The sequence below is a fragment of the Onychomys torridus genome, chromosome 21 (genome assembly GCF_903995425.1).
Source record: "Onychomys torridus chromosome 21, mOncTor1.1, whole genome shotgun sequence".
In the NCBI taxonomy this organism is placed as follows: Eukaryota; Metazoa; Chordata; class Mammalia; order Rodentia; family Cricetidae; genus Onychomys; species Onychomys torridus.
This window is the reverse complement of record NC_050463.1, coordinates 39,344,831-39,366,310: the sequence shown is the minus strand read 5'-3', so window position 1 is coordinate 39,366,310 and position 21,480 is coordinate 39,344,831. Positions and strand designations below refer to the sequence as shown.

The following is a 21,480-nucleotide window of genomic DNA, read 5'->3' as shown; positions in this document are numbered from 1 at the left end:
CTGAGCTTTGAGAATATGCCATGGCAAGTCTTTTTCCCCTCCTTCCTCTTCTCAGTCCCCTGGTTCCTCTCTCCACCCTTGCAGACCCTGTCTCTAGCTGGGCTACTCATTGATGTGGCCCCCACTTTTCTTCAATAGCTAGTTTGGATACATTGTATCTAAGAGCTCCCCTGCTCTGACGGTCTGGCCTTTCTAGATGTGTGTGATGTAAAGTCCTATCCCCAAGACAACTAAGTGATGCTGAACGATCTGGCTCAGGGTTCTCTCCTTAAATGCCCAGCTACAGCCTCACCCGGAGACCCACCAGCCCTCTCAGAGGCCATGGGTGAATCAGTTGTGACAGCTTTTTGACATGTCAAGTGGCTGAACAGCATTCTCCACGTATGCAAACACTAACCTGGGTGCTGCTGGGCGGGCGCTTTGTGGATGGGATTAAAGCTCACAACGCTTTGGCGTTAAATAAGATTGTTTGTTCTGGGTTAGCAGGGTGGGTCTGATTCTGCCATAAAAGTACAGGCTCCCTCTATGGAGGAGAACATCCTTCCTGTAACATTGGCTTCACCCCATATTGTACATTCCCATCCTCCTCTTCCTGATAGCTGTCCTGAGGATTCAGACTCACCTAGTCAGTTCACACCAGTGCAAGCCAATTCGTTATAATCATCTCTTAATATACAACGCCACTTCTGATTCTGTCTTTCTGGCGGAACCTTAACTAGTAGACATAGGTAGGTAAACCCCTCACATGCTGTGTACTCTCCAGGTCATTTCTAGAAAATATGAAACTATCCTACCCCCTGCCTCTCTAGTTCATGTTGTCACAGCTCATTTAATGGGGGAGAGGGGTTGTCAAACATTTTTTAATTGGATAGGATGAATTTGGTCCTACTCAAAAGGGAAGCTCCTGAATACACTTCACTGAGAGTTTTTAATGCTGAACAGTCTCTCTTTGGGAGTTCTTTGTAAATCTAATTTATCTGGTGCTGTTTTTAATGGTGGAATCTTCTAAGTACATCTTAATGAGAATGAAACCAACATCAACATTCAATTTTACAGCTATTGCTGAGTCTCTACAATCAAAACAAACAGCAAAGTTTAATGAGCTCCCAGGGACAGGAAGATCCCATGTCTGTAGGCTATGGCAAGCCTACGAATTAGCAGTGTGTGACTCTTGGGCCAGTGAAATCAAAGGACCGAGAATTGTCTGCCTTTTTGTTTTCAAAGATTTTGGCTTCTCAGTATCTGTCTTGTCACCCTACAAATACAGACTTGCCAAACATCTAGACTTTAACTTTTAAAAATAATAAATATTGCAGATCACATGAAGCCTTGTTCCCACCAGGTGAGCAGGAGATGGGTAAGATGCGTTTCATCTTTCTTGGTTTAGTTGGAAAGTAGCCTCAACTTCTGATGTAAGCATAAGGAGCCAGATGACCCTTCGCCTAAGACCAGGGGTGCAGGGGTAATGAAGAGGAGTGGGCTGGAGTGAGGAGGAAGAATGGGTGTCAATGAACACGACATGGAAGACGTCAACGTTCACCCAAGACTTTGCTTCTGGAGAGTCCCAGGCCATGAGGGTGACAGTTCTAGTTAATATGAGAATATGAAAAAGACCAGAGTCTGGCATTCTGCCAGGAAAGAAGGCAGAATCAGCCCTAGCTTGTAGGGTACAGTAGTAATTTCTACTTCCCTCAATGCACCCCTCTTCTTCTGTCCTCTGACCCACGCTCACAACACAAGTTACCAGCTTCTTCATAAAGCAGCTTCCCACTGGCCACCTCGGCATGAAGTCCCAAGCCTTGGGCAGCCGCCAGAGGCCTGTCAGGGAGTGTTGGATGGTATCTGCTCAGGCTGCTAAGAGGTAAGGAGTGTCTGGCCTCTCCCTTGGCATTCTGCTGTGCACTCTGACTCATCTTTCTCCTCCCCACTCAGGCCAGGCCAAGGGAGCTAGGCTCTGGGCAGGGCGGCACACTAGCCCTCAAAGGCTGGCATGAGAGCCCATGCTAGAGGCTTTGCAACTGGTTTCATGGTAACAGGCTGGTGTGCCTGGAAAACTGATGGTTCTGCCTAAGACAGCTCAACTGACCCTTTGAAGAAGGCACCAGGAACTGAGGTGAAAGGCAGAGCAAAGGTTAGGGACACACACAAATATAAGCTTGCAACTGTGGTGGTAATTTTCAGAAAATATTAATATGCTTCTCTTTTGCCTTAGGATGTGACAGATTCTCTGAAATCTGCTTGACCAGCCCATTTACATGGAGGAGATTAAGATTGTTCTAGAAGAACTACAAAAAGAAAACATCAAAATTTACCTCTGCACATTCAAAGTAAGAAATTTATAGTTTTGCTGATTCGCAATTGAGATGTAGCAAAGTTTACAATCTGGTGACTTTGACCCAAGTACATATCTGTGAAATGACCACTATAATCAAGACAGTTAACAGATCTGTCACTTCAAAAATTTTCCTTGACACCCCCCAGCAAATACACACACACACACACACACACACACACACACACACACACACACACACACAGTGGTTCCTAGGCAATCCCTGATAAGCTTTCTGCCACTGTGAATATTTTGCATATTCTAAACTGTTAGACAATATTGTAGTGTTTACATGTTTTTTTCTAGTTATTTTCACAGTGTGTAACCCAGCTTTGTTATTGCAGGAATTCATGGGCTGCTTGTTTTTAACACTGAACACTTATTCTGCTAAATAGGCAAGAGCACAGCTTGTTTATTTCTCAGCCAGAGGACTTCTGGTTGTTACCAGTTTTTGACTATTGGACTGTGGCATAGCCTCCTTTGTGTAGACTGACATCATGAAGATGCTTAGGAATAGAATGGCTGGCTCATAACCTAGATGCATTTATAAGTTTTTAAGAAGGTGCCAAACTGTCTTACAAAGAAGCCCTGCCATTTAACCTTCCCATGAGCCAGGTATTGGAGTTCCAGTTGCTCCACATCCTGTCTGCACTTCCCACGACCAATGTACAGTTTTAGCCATTTCAGAAAATGGATAGGATAGGGTGATGACTAGTGACTTTCAAAATGAGGCTTACAGAAACACAGACCCAAACATGACTTTCTTAACAACTTTTTACTGAAGCAAATTACTATAGTGGTTAGACCGTGAGTATGGCATGTGCATGATGCCAGATTTGCAAGCTTAGCTCATTGTAGCACTGTAAGAGCCGAAAGATGAAAACCCAAGTGTCCACTAATGTGGTCCTAATCAAGTTGTGGTACCATATTTCATGTGCACATACCCACGTATATATGAGAATTTATATGTAAATATATTCATGTCTATAAGGAATGGTCTCCTGTTTGTATTTGGCAAGCCTTGAATCTGATAGGGTAGCCAGCAGGAGGGATCTTAAGGAAAGGATTGCAATTCAAAGCCAAAGGCATTATGGCAGTATATCCACCAGCCTATATCCACCAGCCTACTAACGCTGCTTTTAGGTCTGCAGGTTATCTGATGGCAGAATTCTCTCTTGAACGAAGGATGCAATTTTTCATTCTATTCTGGCTTCAAAATGATTAAATGAGGTGACTCTATATTATGAAAGATAATCTGCTTATTTGAAGTTTACCAACTTAAATGCAAATCTCATCCAGAAAAACCTACCTAGGGATGTCCATAATAGTACTTGAACAAATCTAATACTCAGGCATCTCATAGTCCAGCCAAGTTGGTACAAAAGTAACCATTCCTGTTATACAAGGAATATTAGGCAACTCTCTATTGAAAGACAAATCTGGATGCACTGAGATGAATATATCTCCAAGATACATTAAGTGGGGAAAAAAGCCAGGTATAAAACAACATATAAAATATGCTGTCACTGTAAAAAAAATTTTTTTAAATAATATATGTGGTTACTTTGGTTGTAATGAGTTGCTATGGAGACGGAGGAAATTGCTTCAGAAAAGGCCAACTGAGAGGCCAGGAATAGGCAAATGTGTAGCCTTGGCTTAGCATCCCATCCTTTGCATCCAAATGCTACCAGATGGGGACAGCCATATGAGGCAAGGGAGGTAGTGATTTGGTGATTGAGAGGGACAGTGGCCGGAGATGTGCTCTAGAGTAACCTGGGTAGGAGCCACGCATGCGGCTCACCCTTTTGAGAGGGGCTTGATGACTCACGACACAAGGGAGGATTGAGGAAGAGAGACAGGTCAGCCATGGTGAGGCAAAGCCATGCAGCACCTTTTGCTTTGCAGTCAGATTGAGGCTGCTGGCTTCTTGGCTGAGGATGGGAAGGATGAAGTAGCTTCCCGGGCCTTACACCTCCCCCACAGAAACCTCTTTTGGGCCAGGGTCTACTTCTCTGCCCTGACTTTCTGAGTTTGCAGATCTGTGTAAAGGGGACCTCTTCCTACCAGGGAGCTAGAGTTCCTGCAATGGCACTTGAGGCGTGGGGGAGGGACAGTTGAACCCCCACTGTTTCTTGGGTCTTTAAGGTTCTGATTGCACAATAACAGAGCTTTGCTTTTAAAAAAAAAAAAATTGCAGCATGGGATGAATTCAGGCTCACATATGGTAGTAGTTAAGAGATGAGGTTCATCCACTGTGTAATTCCAAATTCCTCCAGCCCTCTGTCCTCCCCTGGTCCTCCAGTCCCCCTGGCTTGTCCCAGGTCTCCTCACTTTCCCCAAGCTCTAGGCTGGCTCTTTCCCACTGTACCAGTCTGGCCTTGATGCCTGCCCACGGTTGGACGGCTGTGTCCAAAGTTGAGAAGCCAAGGCCAAATGGCCCTCACTCTCTCAACCCAGGGCTCATTTTAAAGATGGCCTTTAGACTTCTGTTTGCTTCCTTAGAGTTGAGCATTTGGAAGGTGGGGGGAAAATCATTTATTTTTCTTTTCTTTTCCTTTCAGAAGGCTATTTCATGGTTCAGGACCCAGTAAAGTCGGACCACTGACTCCCGGTTAATATAAAAGAAGGACATTAATAAAAGTTTGTCCCATGGGTATAGTTGACTTGAAGAATGTAACAGCCTTTTTTTATTTTTCTTCGCTGTAACCGTAAACTGAATTCTTGTTAATTTCCTGTCCCCTTTTCAGAAGCTTCAGCACATTTTTGGGGGTAGTTTTGAGAAAGCACAGCTTGTATCTTCCTCTGTTCCCACAATGTCCATATAAACCACACTCTGGAGATAAATACCACCAAGACCTCTATGCCTCCAAGATAGGAAATTGCCAGGGGTTGTGTGCATGCCTGCCTCATGTGACAAGCGAAGTGTGCCCTGGTCGCCCCTGTTTTCTTTCTGTCTCCTAGGTTAAAAAACAAAATAAATCAGAGCGCTTTGACTGCTCTGTGACTAGCCAGCTGCAGGCTTTTCCCAGCAGGCTTGGCCTTCATCCAGGGCCTTGAACATTCCCAGGCACTGATAAAGACCGATTAGACTGTTGCTCAAAACATTAAATGAAGCAGGTCCTGGCCCAGAGCCCACATTCTTTAACCCCTCCTGGAAAGCTCACCCCCTGACCCCTGGCTGCAGACATTCCTGGGTAGCATCTCTCCCTCGTACTGTGTGTATCATGAGGCACAATGCAGCATGCCAGTGTCCTCCCACCAAGCCAGTCCCACTAAGAGAAGTTTCCACTTGACCACCCTGGAGGCTAGGGCTTCTCTCTTTGCAGACCCAGCTGGTCTCATCTTCAGATGGTGTGAGGATGCTCTTGTGGCAAAAAGAATAAGGACTGAACCGAAACATTGCCATATGGAACCAGTTTGCGGAGGAAGACCAGAAGGCCTCCTCCCGTACCTGAGCGTAATGGAGCAACGTGTCAACATGGAGCGGTAAGTGGAAAAGGCAGGAAGTGTAAAGGTCGTGCAAAAGTTTACACAACATGAATGGATGCTCCAGGGCTCTCTCTTCAGCCCACTTCCATTCTTAAGAGTCTTCTTGTCTTGGTAAACAACCTCTGCTTCTAACCATCTGTCCCCGGTTCCGTCTTTGTCCTGAGACACAAGAGCCTAGACTTAGCCACCCTCTGAATGCAGATCTCTGGCTCAGCCCTCCTAAGCATGCTTGCCTTGACACTCTGGGTGTTCTCACTGTTTCTCTGACCTCGGTAAGCTAAACTAAAAGACTTTTCCCACAACCTTCTCTCCCCCTGGTGGCTGCGGGGGTTTTCAGTTGGCCTGTACCATATTTTTTTTTTCTCTCAAACACTAATAAAAATTGCCCTTCGGTTTCCTTCCGAGCCCCTTTTAAAGATTATTTTATTAATGAGAGTGAAAGCCCTCAAGAGGAACCTCAGTTTTCCCTAATAACTCACAGAACGATCCCCTAGATAGGTGGTTCTCAACCTGTGGGTCGCAACCCCTTGGGGGAGGGTCACATATCAGATATCTTACATATCAGATATCTACATTATAATTCATAACAGTAGCAAAATTACACTTATGAAGGAGCAAGGAAATGATTTCATGGTTGGGAATCACCACCACATGGGAACCATTGCCCTAGATGGACCACCAATTCCACATCCCATCAAAGCTTTCTCAGTCTAGGCAGAAGCCAGTGGTCTCCTTGCTCGGTCCTGTCCGGTGTGCGGGCCCAAGGCCCTGTTTCCTCATAGGTTCCCGTGGCTAGTGCTCAGGCCAAAGAATGCTTCAGGGCCTCTGGGCCTCACCTCCTGTTTCCATTGGCACTTTTTGAATGTTAGACAACTGTCCCTGTCTCTCCATCTCCATTGCCACCCACAGTCCACCTCGAGGCACCATCTCCACTACCTGTCTTTGGCTCTTGCTCGAGGCAGGCAAGTTTGTTGGAAAGTTCTCTGTGCTTCGTTCTTGGGCTCGCTTCCCCATCACCCTATTTCCCAAGCAGGAAGGCAGGTATTACCGTTAGCTCACAGACCTCTCACGACCTCTGTCTCCCAGAAATCAGGCCACATCCCCGAGCTGCTCTCCCTCGAGGCAGACTGTTGAGAAAACATGCTGTACAGTTCTCTCCCTCCCACTTGTAATCCTGAGCAAGCCCAGCCCCCCCCCCCCCCCGTTGCCTAGACTAAGGACAACCTTGAATTACAACTTGACTTTTATCAGTGCCTTCCTGACTCCTGGCACATGGGCCAGGCCAGACTAGATCACGCGGTAGGGGACTTGTCCATTCTCCTGAAATGTTATGAGAAGCAGAAACCTCCTTTGCTCCCTAGGACTGAAGGCTCTGTCTGTCTCTTCAGGACCCCCATCAGGCTGTGCATGGTGGCCATCTCTTCTAACAGTCTCTGACTTTAAGGCCTAGTCCTATCTGGATCATGCTTGTCCAAGGTCGTGAGGCTCTCTCCCCTAATAAAGTTTATCCTGAGGGGTTATTTTGTGTCAGCTCCTTTCTAGAAACCTGCTACCCTTTCCCATTCTTTTTAACAGTTATAACCCCTCTTTTTTTTTTTTTTTTTTTCATTAAAGAGGCACCATAAACCATCTTCATGAGGTCTCTGCATTTGCAGAAGCTGGGTCAGAGATGACATTTTAAAAAATGAGTTTATGTGTATATGTGTGAGTACATGTTCTTATATGTGCAAATGCCTTATGTATGTGTCTCTCTCTGACCTGGGCTGGTTGGCTACCAAGGTTGGGGATCTCTCTCTGTCTCCCCAGCCTAGGAGAGAAGAGTTGCAGCTCCTGGGAGCTCTGAGGAGCCCAGCCCAGGCTCATAAAAAAGGGATTTAGAGGTGCCTAGAAGAGAGAGAAGACTAACTGGGAAGCCGAGAAAGGGGACCTCACTTGTGGTAGAGAGCAACCACTGAGGCATTGTGATAGTCTTGCCTAATCAAGGCACGCTTTGTGCCTAGGCCAACTAGAGTCCCTTCCTGCTGTTTTCTGAGTGCCATTTTAGGATCCCTGTGCAATCTTTAAAGGAAAAGGAGGTCTCTCCTATGGTTTGAACATGAAATTCCCCCTGAGGTCCATGCATTGACTGCCTGGTCCCCAGATGGTGATGTTATTATGGGAGGTAATGAAATATTTAAGAGGTGGGGCCTAGCTGGAGGAATTAAGTCACTGGAGGTGTCTCTTTGAAGGCTAGGCCTGGTCCCCAGGGCTTCCTCTCTCTGCTTCCTGTTTCTTGAGGGGACTTGCCTTTGCCACACATTTTTGCCGCCATAATGGTCTTCCTCAACACAGACTCAGAATCCACAGATCAAGGGGCCACGCCCGAAACCTCAGAGACGGTGAGCCCGAATAAATCATGCCTCCCCTTAAGTGTCAGGATTTTTGTAATAGGGATGGACACACGACTGGCATGGTCTGGAGAGTGAGCTTTAAGGTAGGAAAGGTACCTAACATAGATTTAGGCTCAGCTACTGGGAACAAAGTGATGTCTCCTGAAGACTTAAAAGTAGACCCAGATTCATACCTGTTACACACTTACCGAGACTAGCTGTCTCATGTGTCCAATGTGACATGGGACTTTCAGTGTTAAAGTTCCGAACAATCTGGGACAAGTTGTTCAACTTACAGAGCAGTCAAGTTTTGAAAATTCAGGTCATGCTGTGTTCCTTCTTCAATTAATCAATTCTGCGTCAGCATCTCAAGCGCTCGCTCGGGATCCATCCTCTCCTATCCTCATTCTCCTGGGTGTGGTCTTCTGCCTCATTGCTTCCTGTCCAGCTACCCTGCCTACAACAGGCCAGGGTTATGACAGTCTCAGCCTGTGGTCTGAGGTTCCTTCTGTGGAAGCCTTCAGCTCCCTCCCGATTCTTCCCAAGAGCACCTCCATCTCCCCGTGAGTCTCATGTCAGACAAACTTACCTTCCTCCCTAAAGTACCTTCCATGCCTGGTTTCCAATAGTATCATCACCCCATGATGGCTAAGCTTGGATGTCAGTTCGACACACTGGGGAAGAAGTTACCTCAATCAAGAAAACGTTCCCATCAGCCTGGCCAGTGGCCATGTCCATGGAAAATTTTCTTGATTGCTAATTGATATGGGAGGGATCAGCACATTGTAGGCAGTACCATCCCAGGGCAGGTGGGCCTAGGATGTATAAGAAAGGTAGCTGAGCAAGCCACAGGGAGGCAAGCCAGTAAACAACATCCATCTATGCCATAGGGCCTACCATTTCTGCTTCAGTTCCTGCCTCAAATTCATGCCCTGAGTAATCGCCTTGGCTTCCGTTGATGATGGGTTGTAACTTGTGAACCAAATAAACTGTTGTATCCCTGTCTTTGTCATTTTTCTATTGCTGTGGTGAGATACCAAGACAATTTACATGGAAGAAAGTTTATCGGGGCCTTACAGTTTCAGAGGTGAATTTATGACCATCATGGCCAGGGTGATGGCAGCAGGCACATAGGCCCGGTACTGAAGCAGTAACTGGGGAACTAACTGGTAATGCCATGGGCTTTGAAAACCTCAAAGCCTGCCCTCAGTGACACACCTCCTCCAACAAGGCCACACCTCCTAATCCTTCCCAAACAGTTCCACCAACTGGGGATCATGCATTCAAATATTTGAGCCTCTGGGGTCCATTCCCATTCAAACCACCACCCTCCCCCAAGTTGCTTGTGGTCATTTTTTTTTTTTAATCACAGCAGCTGAAATCAAGCCAGAATAATCTTCTTTAATTTCCTTATGGAACTTAATCACCTACCAAATCAACTTTATTGTATACTTGCCTGTATCCCCTTTAAATGGAGGAGATAGGTGGGCGGCAAATTCATCTAGCACATTAGCACATAGGTTTTGCCCTTCCTTCCTTCCTTCCTTCCTTTTCTCCCTCCCTCCCTCCCTCTCTCTCTCCCTCCCTCCCTTTCTCCCTTCCTTCCTTCCTTCCTTCCTTCCTTCCTCCCTACCTTCCTTCCCTCCTTTCTTCCTTTTCTTGTATGTGTATGTAGGGGTTTTTATGTGTATGCTGATGTATGTGCATGTTAGTGTGGGGTGCATGTGTGTACAGTGTGCACATATGGATGCATATATATGTGGAGGCCAGAGATGGACTTCAGATGTTGTTCTCGGGCATTCATGTACCTTGTCTTTGGAGACAGGATTTCTTACTGGAATCCAGGGCTTGCCCATTCAGCTAAGATGACTGCGCATTGAGTTCCAGGGATCCCCTTGTCTCTGCATCCCCAGCACTGACACTGCAGACACATTACCAAACCTAATTTTTAAATGGGTGCTGGGGATCAAACTTGGGTCCTCACATTCATACAGAAAGTACTTTCCCAACTGAACCATCAATCCAACCCCCAGAGCCAGTCTTTTTTTTCCTTAAGTATCCTGCTAAAAGATTGGTTGGGCACTGTAGCACACTCTTTAATCTTAGCACTCCTGAGGCAGAGACAGGGGGCTCACTATGAGTTTGAGGTGAGCCTGATCTATATAGTGAGTTCCAGACCGGCCAAAACAGAGTGAAACCCTGTGTAGTAGATTGAATTAGAGTGCCCCCCACCATAGGTTCATATATTTGAATGTTTAGACTTCAGGGAGTGGCACTGTTTGAGAAGGATTAGGAGGTATGGCGGGTTTTTTTGGAGGAAATGTGTCACTGGGCGTGGGCTTTGAAGATTCAAAAGTCCAGGACAGGCCGTGTTTTTCTCTCTCTCCTCTCTCTCCTCTCTCTCCTCTCTCTCTCTCTCTCTCTCTCTCTCTCTCTCTCTCTCTCTCTCTCTTCTCTCTCTCCCCCCTCTCTCTCTCTCCTCTCTCTCTTCTCTCTCTCTCCCCTCTCCCCCCACCCCTGTCTCTCTCTCCCTCTCCTCACTCTCCTCTCTCTCCCCTCTCCCTCCCCCCTCCCCCTGTTTCTCTCTCCCCTCCTCTCTCTCAGCCTGCATATCGGGATGTAGCTCTCAGCTACTGCTCCAGCACCATGAGTCCTGCCATGTTCCCACCATGCTCTCTGCCATGATGATGATGGTCTGAACCTCGGAAACTGTAATCAAGCCCCCAATTAAATGTTTCCTTTATAAGAGTTGCCTTGGCCATGGTGTCTCTTCACAGCAATAAGACGACTAAGACAGCCTGTCTCAAATAAAATATTTTTAACTTAGTCTTTAAACACAAAAACTCAACAATCTGTTTACCTGAAATACTCCTAGGGGAAAAAAAATCAAAGAATGGGAGGAGACAAATTAAACAAACAGTAACCAGAGGAAGTTGGTGCCGGACAAAATACATTTTAAAATTTCATTGATTTTTATTTTAAGTGCATTGGTGTTTTGCCTGCATGTATGTCTGTGTGAGGGTGTTGGGTCCCCTGGAACTAGAGTTACATACAGTTGTGAGCTGCCATGTGGGAGCCGGGAATTGAACCCGGGTCCTCTGGAAGTTAAGAGTAGTCAGTGCTCTTAACCACAGAGCCATCTCTCCAGTCCCCAACAAACTACATTTTCATATTTTTAGTAGTGAGCCTAGCCGTTATTGGCTGAACCATCTCTCCAACCCCAAAATACAATTTTAAAGACAAAACATTCCCAAAGATTAAGAGAATCCTAGCTTCGGGCAAAAAAAAAAAATCAATCAACCTACATAAAACCTATTACATAGCCTCAAAAAATATATGTAGCAAAACCAAAAGAATTATGGGAGTGTTTGACATACCTCCATTATGTATGTCAAACATAAAATGAAAATGATTTAGGAACATAACCGGCAATGGTGAACTTCACACCCTCTAGTATTTGTAGATAGGTTTCCATCAGCCTTTTGTGCTTCTGCATGTCTTGTGAGCGCAGATTTTGCTATGGACTAACTGTTCAGGACAGCTTATACAGTGAGAGCCTTAGACTCAAATCAACAGTATCCTGTCTTGTTAAACTATTGTGAATGCATGTTTCAAGGACCCTCCGAAAGCATGACATTTTTTCATCACTTGCTCTCAGAGCTAGGAAAGCCTAGTAATTCTTAAATTAATTCTCTCGTTCCTTGGTTTCATGTTGCTGTCACCAAAATCACCTGAGAATGACTTAAAGGGAGGGATTCTTTATTTGGGTTCCCAGTTTTGCAGCCACATCACCATGGGGAGGAGGGCATAGCAGAAGAGAACAGTTTACATCATGGAAACCAGGAGGCAGAGAAAGGGAAATACAGAAGACGCGTGGATAAGATACAGCCCCTAGCAAATGCCCCAGTGACCCACTTAATCCAGCTAGGCCCCATCTAGTTTTTGACACTTCCCAATAATATCATTGTGGTGAGATCGCATCAAGAGCTTAATCCTGTTGTGACTTGGTACCCTCATGATCTGCCTTTGGAAACAAACCACAAACATGCCCCAATTAATCTTCTTGGCATTTCTAATCTGATAAAGTTGATGCTCAAGATTAACTATCAAGTTCTATATCTATTTCTAAGGAAACTGGGGTTTTTCTTTCTTTTCCCACACCACCCAAACATTTAGAGAGGGAAAGAATGCAGATTTGTTAGGTCCCACTCGGCAATCACTGGTCCTGGGTGTCGACTTGATTAAGAGAGTCTAAGAATGGTGAAATATACCTATGTGTCTACAGAAAAGATTTACGTGTGGGACAATGACTGGGTTGGGCGAGATCACTGTGAATTTAGATAGAACCTTCCAACAGGCTGGGATCTTAGATGAAATGAGAGGAAGGCAGTGTGTTTGCATTTACAAGCCCCTGTCTGAATGAAGATTTTTATCACTGCTGCCATTGTCTCTGGGCATCATATTCTACTTCCTCTGGTCTTTCAATGTGGACTCCATACAAGAAGCTCTCAGGGAACTTACAAGTCTGTAGTATCAGATTCGGACCACCAAGAAGTCCAGCTTCTTGGACTGGCCAGCTACCACACCAGCACACAGACGGCCAATGTTGGATTATCCTGCACATTCCAATAAATTGCCTTGTATGATATATCCACACATTCTATTGGTTCTGATCCTCCAGGGAACTCATTCTAATACACAACCTTACACCAAAAGGCACATTCCCAGCAGACTGGAGCAGGATCTCCCAGGAAACAACCAACCAGGAATCTACATGACAACCTGATGCATCTTTTTTTCGGGGGGGGGGGGGGGGGGGGGGGGTTCGAGACAAGGTTTCTCTGTGTAGCTTTGGGCCTTTTCCTGGAACTCACTTGGTAGCCCAGGCAGTCCTTGAACTCACAGCGATCCACCTGACTCTGCCTCCCAAGTGCTGGGATTAAAGGCGTGCGCCACCACCACCTGGCAACCTGAAGCATCTTAACATTGTTACTGTACTCCAGCAAGGAGGGATCTGTGAGTCAGGCCTTGACTATAAGGAGGAAGATCTGTTGCCTGCCCTCTACACAATAAGCACCCTTCTCAGTCAGCACAGTCCTATCATAATTGATTTGACGTGTCAACTTGACCACAGGAGACCCAGATAGCTGATTCATCATTATTTCTGGATACAGCTAAAAGTTTTTCCAGAAAACATTAGCAATGGAATCGATGGACTGAGTACAACATATGTCCTTCTCCCCTACTCTGTGCGGGTACCAACCAATCACAGAAGGACTGCTGTTACAACAGAATATCGACTAGTACATTGTAAGCAAAGCAGCTTATGCTGAGAAATGGCAGCATATGTGCCAGCTTGTGTGTGGTGAGGGTCTTGGTGTTGCTTTGAAACATGGCACTTAGCTGGCTTTCTCTTACCAGATTTCTCCTGGGTGTGTACTCTCCAACTTTAGAGACATTCTGCAACCGTGATAGCATTCAATTCCTTTTGCAAATGAGGAGACTGGGGACCAGAGACCTGAAGTCAGTTGCTGAAGGCAACCCAGCTGCAAGCCTTAGAACCTGGGTTTCCTCCCAGGTCTCTGACTTAAATGTTTCTTTCACTTACATCTCCCAGCAAAGGTGATGGATGGCTGCTAAGAAAGCAAGTTCTCCAACCACAGACCCTCCTCCATAGCAGGGGTTCTCAACCTCCCTAACGCTGTCACCCTTTAATACAGCTCCTCCTGTTGTGGTGACCCCCCAACCACAAAATTATTTTCATTGCTACTGCATGACTGTAATTTTACTACTGTTACGAATCACAATGTGAATATCTGTGTTTTCCGATGGTCTTAGGTGACTCCCTGTGAAAGGGTCGTTTGACCCCCCCAGGGGTCGTGACCCACAGGTTGAGAACCACCACCATAGATGCTTTCTATCCTCTCTTCTCTATCAAATACCCTTCTCCCCATTTTCAAGAAAAGCAGGTGGAAGTAACTGAGCAATTTTTTAGCCTCACCTCGATCTTAACAGATTCAATTTGAAGTACATTTTGTGTTTTGTGATACCCTTTCATAAGGTTGAGGGGCCTGATCCAACCTACCCACGGTTTAGCTTTTTGCATCTGGAAAGTAGAAACCATTTAACTTATCCATCTAGTCACTTCTTTTATTCAACACTGAGGAGATGTAATCTCTGTTCCTGAAGTGCCCCGAGTCTTTGTCAAGGGTGGTGGTGAAGTAGAAGAATGGGGTCTGGTAGGTGAACCACTCACGCTATACTATATCCTCAAAACCCCAAAAAACGCAATCCATAATTAATTCTGCCCAAGGAAAGAGGCCACACAGGAGGTGGTCATACGTGAGAACTTAGCTGGTTCTAGAATAACTTTGACAAGTTTTCACTTTTCAGCGAGGCAGACTTTGGGTGCGGGCAGCAGGTACCCTCGTATTGTATGACCTTTCTAACATCTGTTTACCCCAAACAGGACATCAAAAACAAAGCAAAGAAACTCTTCTACCAAATCTGGCTGACCGGACCGGTGGTGAGTTTATTTAGTGTCACTTACAGAAGCACAGGCCATTCCAAAGGCAGCGTATTACCAAGATGGCTGTCTCAACAGGAGTGCCGACCCAGGAAAGCTGCACCCCTGGGGTTGCCTGCATTATTGCAGTTGACAGCTTCATCTGGCACTTTTGCACCCTCCTCCCGCCTCCCTGCAGGATAGCATCTGGGAAAGGGGGCTGTGCCTATGTCCTCAAGGCTCTTGGATTTGTCAGGCAGTTCCCTCCCTGTCCTCCCTGGCTGACTCCTGGCCTGACTCCAAGCCTCTGACTCCAGAGAGCTGGGAACATAGGGTGCTCTGGAGATCTGAGGCCAGGGATGGTTCCAGGCTCTGTGTGTCCAGGTGCAGCAGTGTTTATTTAGCAAAACCCAGATGAGGTCTGGCTGGGTGGCCTCTGATAGAGACCGCACCTAGCCCTCCACCAAAAGAGAGGCAGCTGGCTCAGTGGCAGGGCTGGGTTCCTTAGAAGTCCCTTGTCCACCCGGGAGTCAGGGTGTCTGAACTATGTCTCGAGGCTTTCCAAATCAGCCCCTTTACTCTTGGTCCCTTTGCAATGTACCTCAAAAAATAAAATTAAATTAAAAAAAAAACAACAACAAAAACCTGGGCTACTGGCCAAGACCTCTCTGAGTTGTTGAGAGCCACAGTCCACGGGAAAACAACTGGAGAAGCAATTCCACAGCTTCAAAGGATCAAAAGCTAAAGGCCACGCATAGGTCTGAAATGCCATCTGGAGGGAGGTCAGGGCCCTAGAAGTTCCCTACCTTCGTCCACTCCCACGCTGGGTCCTACAACAACTGGTGATGCATACATTTAAAGTTCCAGAAAAGCCAGCTCACCGGCACAGAGAAAGCAAGAGAAGACAGCTTTCAAGAAATCATCAAGATGATCGTGCTTAGTCTTCTGAAATGTGCCCTTAGGCTCCAGGGTCCTGGAGGGGTGGGGTGGAGCCGTTGAAGCTCAGAATCAGCCTCTTCATCATCAGTTCTCTCTCTTCAATAGCTCAACTCCTCATAGTGACATAACCCCCTCTGTTCATTCTGTGACCTTTGTCAGATGGTCAACTCAGTTTAGCGCCACTCACATGACATTTAGGACACCTCCCTGGCCCAGTCCATGGGCCAGATCCTAGAAAGCCATATATGGGAAAGACTTCTGTCTTCCTGGCCTTGAGGAGACTTGGCCTTGGAGGAGACAGCTGCATACACGTAACTGTCCTTTACCATAATTACCATTTGGAGGAAGCCTTCCATGTACCAAATGTTTTACCCAGGTTATCGCTATTCCTACCCAAAAGTTGGGGCTGGCACAGTTTATATCTGCAGCTATTGATTGAGAAGTGTACCTCAGAGCAGATAAAGCCACCCAGCAGGGCATACTAGAGCCCAGGGTGTAAAACAGCCTCTTGGTAAAGCAATATGCTGCCTCCAGAATTTTTGTCTATTTCTGCCCATTCATCGGGGCCCATGGGGAAGGTCAAGGGAAGTTCACCTTGTTCTCAGACACAACATAACATAGGCCCCACCCTATGCAGAGAACCGATCTCTCCTGATTCAGGTGAGAGACTCCTTGGTACCTCTAGGTGTTATGTATTGGAGAGACGGTGCATTGGTGGGTGACCCAGGCAGCTGGCAGAGGCCTGTTCCCAGAGACAGGGCAGGCTGCTGTGATACCAAGAGCCTGTGAGAGGCACCATTGGAAAGGCTTAATATAAGGACTGTTACAGACTAGGGTTAGAATTAAAAGAATTATGGTAGGGTTACCAAATTTAGCAAATAAAAATACAAATGAGACGCCAAGCTAAATTTGCATTTCATATAAACAATAAATAAACATTTTAAGGTATACCCTGTAAGTTATTCTTAAAGGTATAATATTTGAAACACACTTATACTAAAAAGTTATTCATTATCTGTAATCAGCCTGTATTTTCTTCCAGGAAACACCACATGAGGGGCATCTAAGGATTAGCTACAGCAGGAAGCCAGCCAGGAGAGTGGTGGCTGGGCACGGCTCACCTGAACCCAGTAGATCCCAGCTGAGATTCCAGCTCAGCATGGCCAGGAGACAATAAACATCCCATCTTATTTACCCCCTCCCCCACCCTCTGCCATCCTGTGGGGCCTCCCTTAGCAAGGACGTCCCTTGATGTAATCTTCAGAGAGTCCTTGGCGCACAGCAGAGCAGACACTAGATCTGCGCAGAGAGAAGCAGAAAATGTTTGGCACAGCCAGCTCACAGATGTCTGTCTGTCTTTCCTTACTTGATCCTCAGCATTTGGGCTAATGATGATGTTATCTCTGTCGTCCAGGGTCTTCAGTGGCTCCCACCGCAGGCAGCAGCAGGTTCGATGTTCTCAGTGTCTCTCTCTAAGTCCCTGGAATGCAGTCACTGTCCCCTGGCAGACAGGATTCCTGGACAAAAGAACTCATTGTAGCTCAACACAGCATCAAGACTTTGCTCATGGTGTTCTTCAGGGTGGCCTGGAGATTTGGGGCTGGAGGGATTCTGGGGAGATTTGTTCTCGCCCCTGATTGCCTCACCCAAACCTCGGACTTGGCAAGAAGAAAGGACTCAATCCAAGTAACTCCTTCAGCCCATGGCCCCTCCTTGGAAAAGTTGAGTTCCAACTCAGCAGGAAGCCACCAATGGCTTCTGGGTCTGTGTTTGGGCATGAAGCATGAAGCTGCGGTTCCCAGGGTCCATGACCAAGTTCTCTTCCCTGGCCAGAACACAAGATGCTTTCTCTTCGATTTCCCTTCAGCACGGTGCTGGGAATGTGAACACAACGATTTTGTTTTGAAACGACATTCTCTGATTATAGCTCAACAATTTAATTATAGTTATTAAAGAGCCACCCAGCTTAGTAGTTGTGGAATAAAGGGGGCGGAGGCAAACCAACAGTTTTCGGAATCAGCCTGAGCTTATTTACATAGTAAACAAAACCATTGCTGAATTCAGGCTGGTGAAAGAAGTTGTATGGCTGGAAGTGTGACATGTAGACAGGTGACCAAGTGACCTGCTCTGCCACAGTGAGGAGTTTTAACTACTTCTACACGTGTGCCTCTTCTTCTACAACTTACCAGCATTAGAACAAGGCTGTCTCCTTACTAAAGCTTTATTTTTATATTAAAATGGAGATATCAAGCATACCTTTCTCAGCTTTGTTGGTCTCCACCATAGGAGGTCCCTGCATACGTTATAGATGCCTTTGAACCCTTTAATCAGAGTTGTCTGGGTGCTCATATGCAGTTTCAAGAAAGAAAAAAGGCAAGTAATTATTATAAAAAAAAAATTAAGTCAGACACCGGTGGCACATGCATTTAATCCCAGCACTTGTGAGACAGAGGCAAGTAGATCTCTGTGAGGTTGAGGCCAGCCTGGTCTACAAAGCAAGTTCCAGGACAGCCAGAGCAACACAGAGAAACCCTGTCTTGAAAAAAACAAGACAAAACAAAACAAAATTTTTTTTAATGATCCATGATGTTATAAAAATGAACAACCAGCGGCCAAGAAGATGGCTCAGTGAGTAAAGTGGCTTGCTGTGTAAGTCTGACAGCCTGAGTTCAATTCACAGAATACACATGAGGCTGAGGGGACAGAAGCAACCCCATGAGCTGACCTCTGACCTCCACAACATGTACTTTTGTGTACATGCCCCTTCCCAGAGTCAAGCACATGAAGGCAACACATACATACTAATATATGTGTGTGTGTGTGTGTGTGTGTGTGTGTGTGTGTGTGTGTGTGTGTGTCTATCTATCTATTTATCTATCTATCCATCATCTATCTATCTATCTATCTATCTATCTTTCTATCATCTATCTATCTATACTAATTAGCGTGGAATATACCTTTACACTGTGTGAATATATGTTGCTGTGGTTGGTTTAATAAAGAAGCTGATTGGCCAATAGCTGGACAGGATAAGTTGGAGTGGGAGAACCAGACTAAGGACACTGGGAAGAAGAGGGTATAGTCGAAGTAGTTGCCAGCCAGACATGCAGAGAAAACAAGAGGTGCAAGATGAAAGAGAGGTAACACCACGTGGCAGAATGTAGGTTAATATAAATGAGTTCATTTAAGTTGTAAGAGTTAGTTAGTAATAAGCCTGAGCTATCAGCTGACCATTTATAATTAATATTAAGTCTCCGTGATGATTATTTGGGAACTGGTGGATGGGGGAGAAATGTCTGCCTACAAATTATTATATATATATTTTAATAGCATATAGTATACTGATTTAATATACTATTTTAATATACATATCAATATATGTAATCTTTCAATAGCTAGGTCTGGAGAGAGCTCAGGCAATAAAGTGATTCTATGTAAACATGAGGACCTGAGTTTAGATCCTTCCTCAGCACCCTCTTAACAAGTCAGGCATGGCAGCCATGCCTGTAACCCCAGCACTGGTGAGCTGGAGACCGTAGGGTCCCTGCAGTTCAGTCTAGTCAAATCCATGAGTTCCAAGTTTACTGAGAGACCCTATCTCAAAAAAACAGGGTAGAAGGAGATGGCTCTTGAAGAGGATGGCAGCTCACGTCCATCTGTGATTCCAGTCTCAGAGAATCCAATGCTACCTTCTGAGCTCTGAGGAAAACAGGCATTCATGGACATATACATGCCATATACATATACATGCAGGCAAAATGCTTGTGCTGGCTTTTTTTTTTTCAACTTGTCACAAGATAAAGTCATCTGAGAGGAGGAAACCTCAATTCTAAAAACACTTCCATAAAATGGGGCTATAGGTAAGCCTGTAGGGTATTTTTTAAAGTTGCAATTGATGGGAGGATGATCCAGACCATTGTGGGTGGTGCCATCCCTGGGCTGGTGACCCTGAGTTCTATAAGAAAGCAGGCTGAGCAAGCCATTGGGGAGCAAGCCAGTAAGCAGCAACCCTCCATGGCCTCTGCATCAGCTCCTGTCTTCAGGTTCCTGCCTCCAGGTTCCTGCCCTGACTTACTTCAGTGATGAACTACACTGTGGAAGTGTAAGCCCAATAAACCCTTTCCTCCCCAGCTTGCTTTGGGTCATAGTGTTTATCTCAGCAATAGTGACCCTAACTAAGACCACACTCATACACACAAAATAAAAACTTAAAAACAAGGGTGGATTGTGATGGAGGAAGACATTTGATGTTAATCCATGGCTTCTACACGTGCATTCATGTGTGTACACACCCTAATGCACACATGTACACACAAAAAACCATATACATGCATATACCACTCCAACATATAGATTAAAACAAGAAGAACCGCCAGGCAGTGGTGGCGCACGCCTGTAATCCCAGCACTTGGGAGGCAGAGGCAGGTGGATCTCTGTGAGTTTGAGGCCAGCCTAGGCTACCAAGTGAGTTCCAGGAAAGGTGCAAAGCTACACAGGGAAACCCTGTCTACGACAAGTTTCTGAAATCAAAGCCCAAAGCAAGCTGAAGAGTATTTTCAAGCAGAGATGCTGTCCCTCATGTAGAGTACACTGGTCTTATATGTTGGTAGAGGAACCCAAGAATCTGTATTCTTTAAAGGGCTTGTTAAAAGGTCTGTGTGTTCAAGGTTTGATTTTCAGCCTATGGCATTACAGAGAGGTGGCAGACCACTTAAAGGGTGGGTCTAATGAGAAGCTGTAATCAGACTTTCTTTGGACCACCAGTTCCCAAATAATGACACAAAAACTTCTTACTAATTATGAAAGCTTGGCCTTAGCTTAGGCTTGTTCCCAACTAGGTCTTATAACTTAAATTAACCCATTTGTATTAATCTATGTTCTGCCATATGGCTCGTTACTTCTCCTTCATACTGTATGTCTGACTCCTTCCAAGTCTTGTTGGCAAATACTACACACCTCAAATTCTTTCCAAAGTTCCTCTCTCTTCCTGGAAGTCCCACCTATCCTTCCCTGCCTAGCTATTGGCCATTCAGCTCTTTATTAAACCAGTCAGAAGGTGCTTTGGCAGAGACACATCCCCGCAGGACACAAAAAGATGATCTCATAACAGGAAGTAGATCATTGAGAGTATGCACTTGGAGGGGCAGTTAGAGATCAAGCCCCTGTCTGTCTCCCTCCTTATTTCCCAGTCACCATGAGACTTTAGAGCAGTACCATCTTGCCATATCCTCCTCCACCATGATGTGGTGTCTCAACAGAGGCCTCAAAACAATGGAGCTGAATGATGACAAACTGAGACCTCTAAAAATATGAGCCAGAGCAAAGCTTTCGTCTGTTTAAGTTGTTTGAGGTCAGATATTTAGTTATAGTAACTCAAAGATGGCCAATACAGAACTCTCCAGTTGAGTTGGAAAAGGCGAAAAGTGGCAGTCTTGGGTAGCAGTTCTAACAGTGAGTATGGTCATCAGTAGTGTGGTGGCTTGGATGAAAAATGTCCCCTAAAGGCTCAGATACTTGAAGACCTAGTCCACAGTGGTGGACTGTTTGGGGAGGCTGTGTGGTCTTTGGAAGCTGGAACCTTGATGGAGGAAGCACATCACTCGGTGGGCTGGTTCTCAGCTTTCTGCTCCAGCCACCATGCCTGCCATTTGCCGCCATGCCTCCCTGCCATGATGGACTCGGATCCCTCTGGAACCATAATCCAAATAAACTCTGCTATAAGTGGCTGTGGTCATAGCATTTTATCACAGCAGCAACAACAACAACAAAAAGTAACTAATAACAAAAAAGTAATTAATAAAAGTAGCATCAGCCCCACCCTGGAACTTTCTAGACAGGAGCATTCT

The 21,480-nt window shown here is 45.7% G+C and overlaps 1 long non-coding RNA gene across 1 annotated transcript; it reads left to right on the top strand.

The window, feature by feature from the left end:
• Positions 1 to 2,065: 2,065 nt before the first annotated feature.
• On the top strand, positions 2,066 to 17,830 carry LOC118571812. The gene is made up of 5 exons (XR_004943401.1): positions 2,066 to 2,131; positions 2,213 to 2,327; positions 4,894 to 5,818; positions 14,660 to 14,716; positions 17,049 to 17,830. It is a non-coding gene; the product is annotated as an uncharacterized LOC118571812 (long non-coding RNA).
• The last annotated feature ends 3,650 nt before the right edge of the window (positions 17,831 to 21,480 follow it).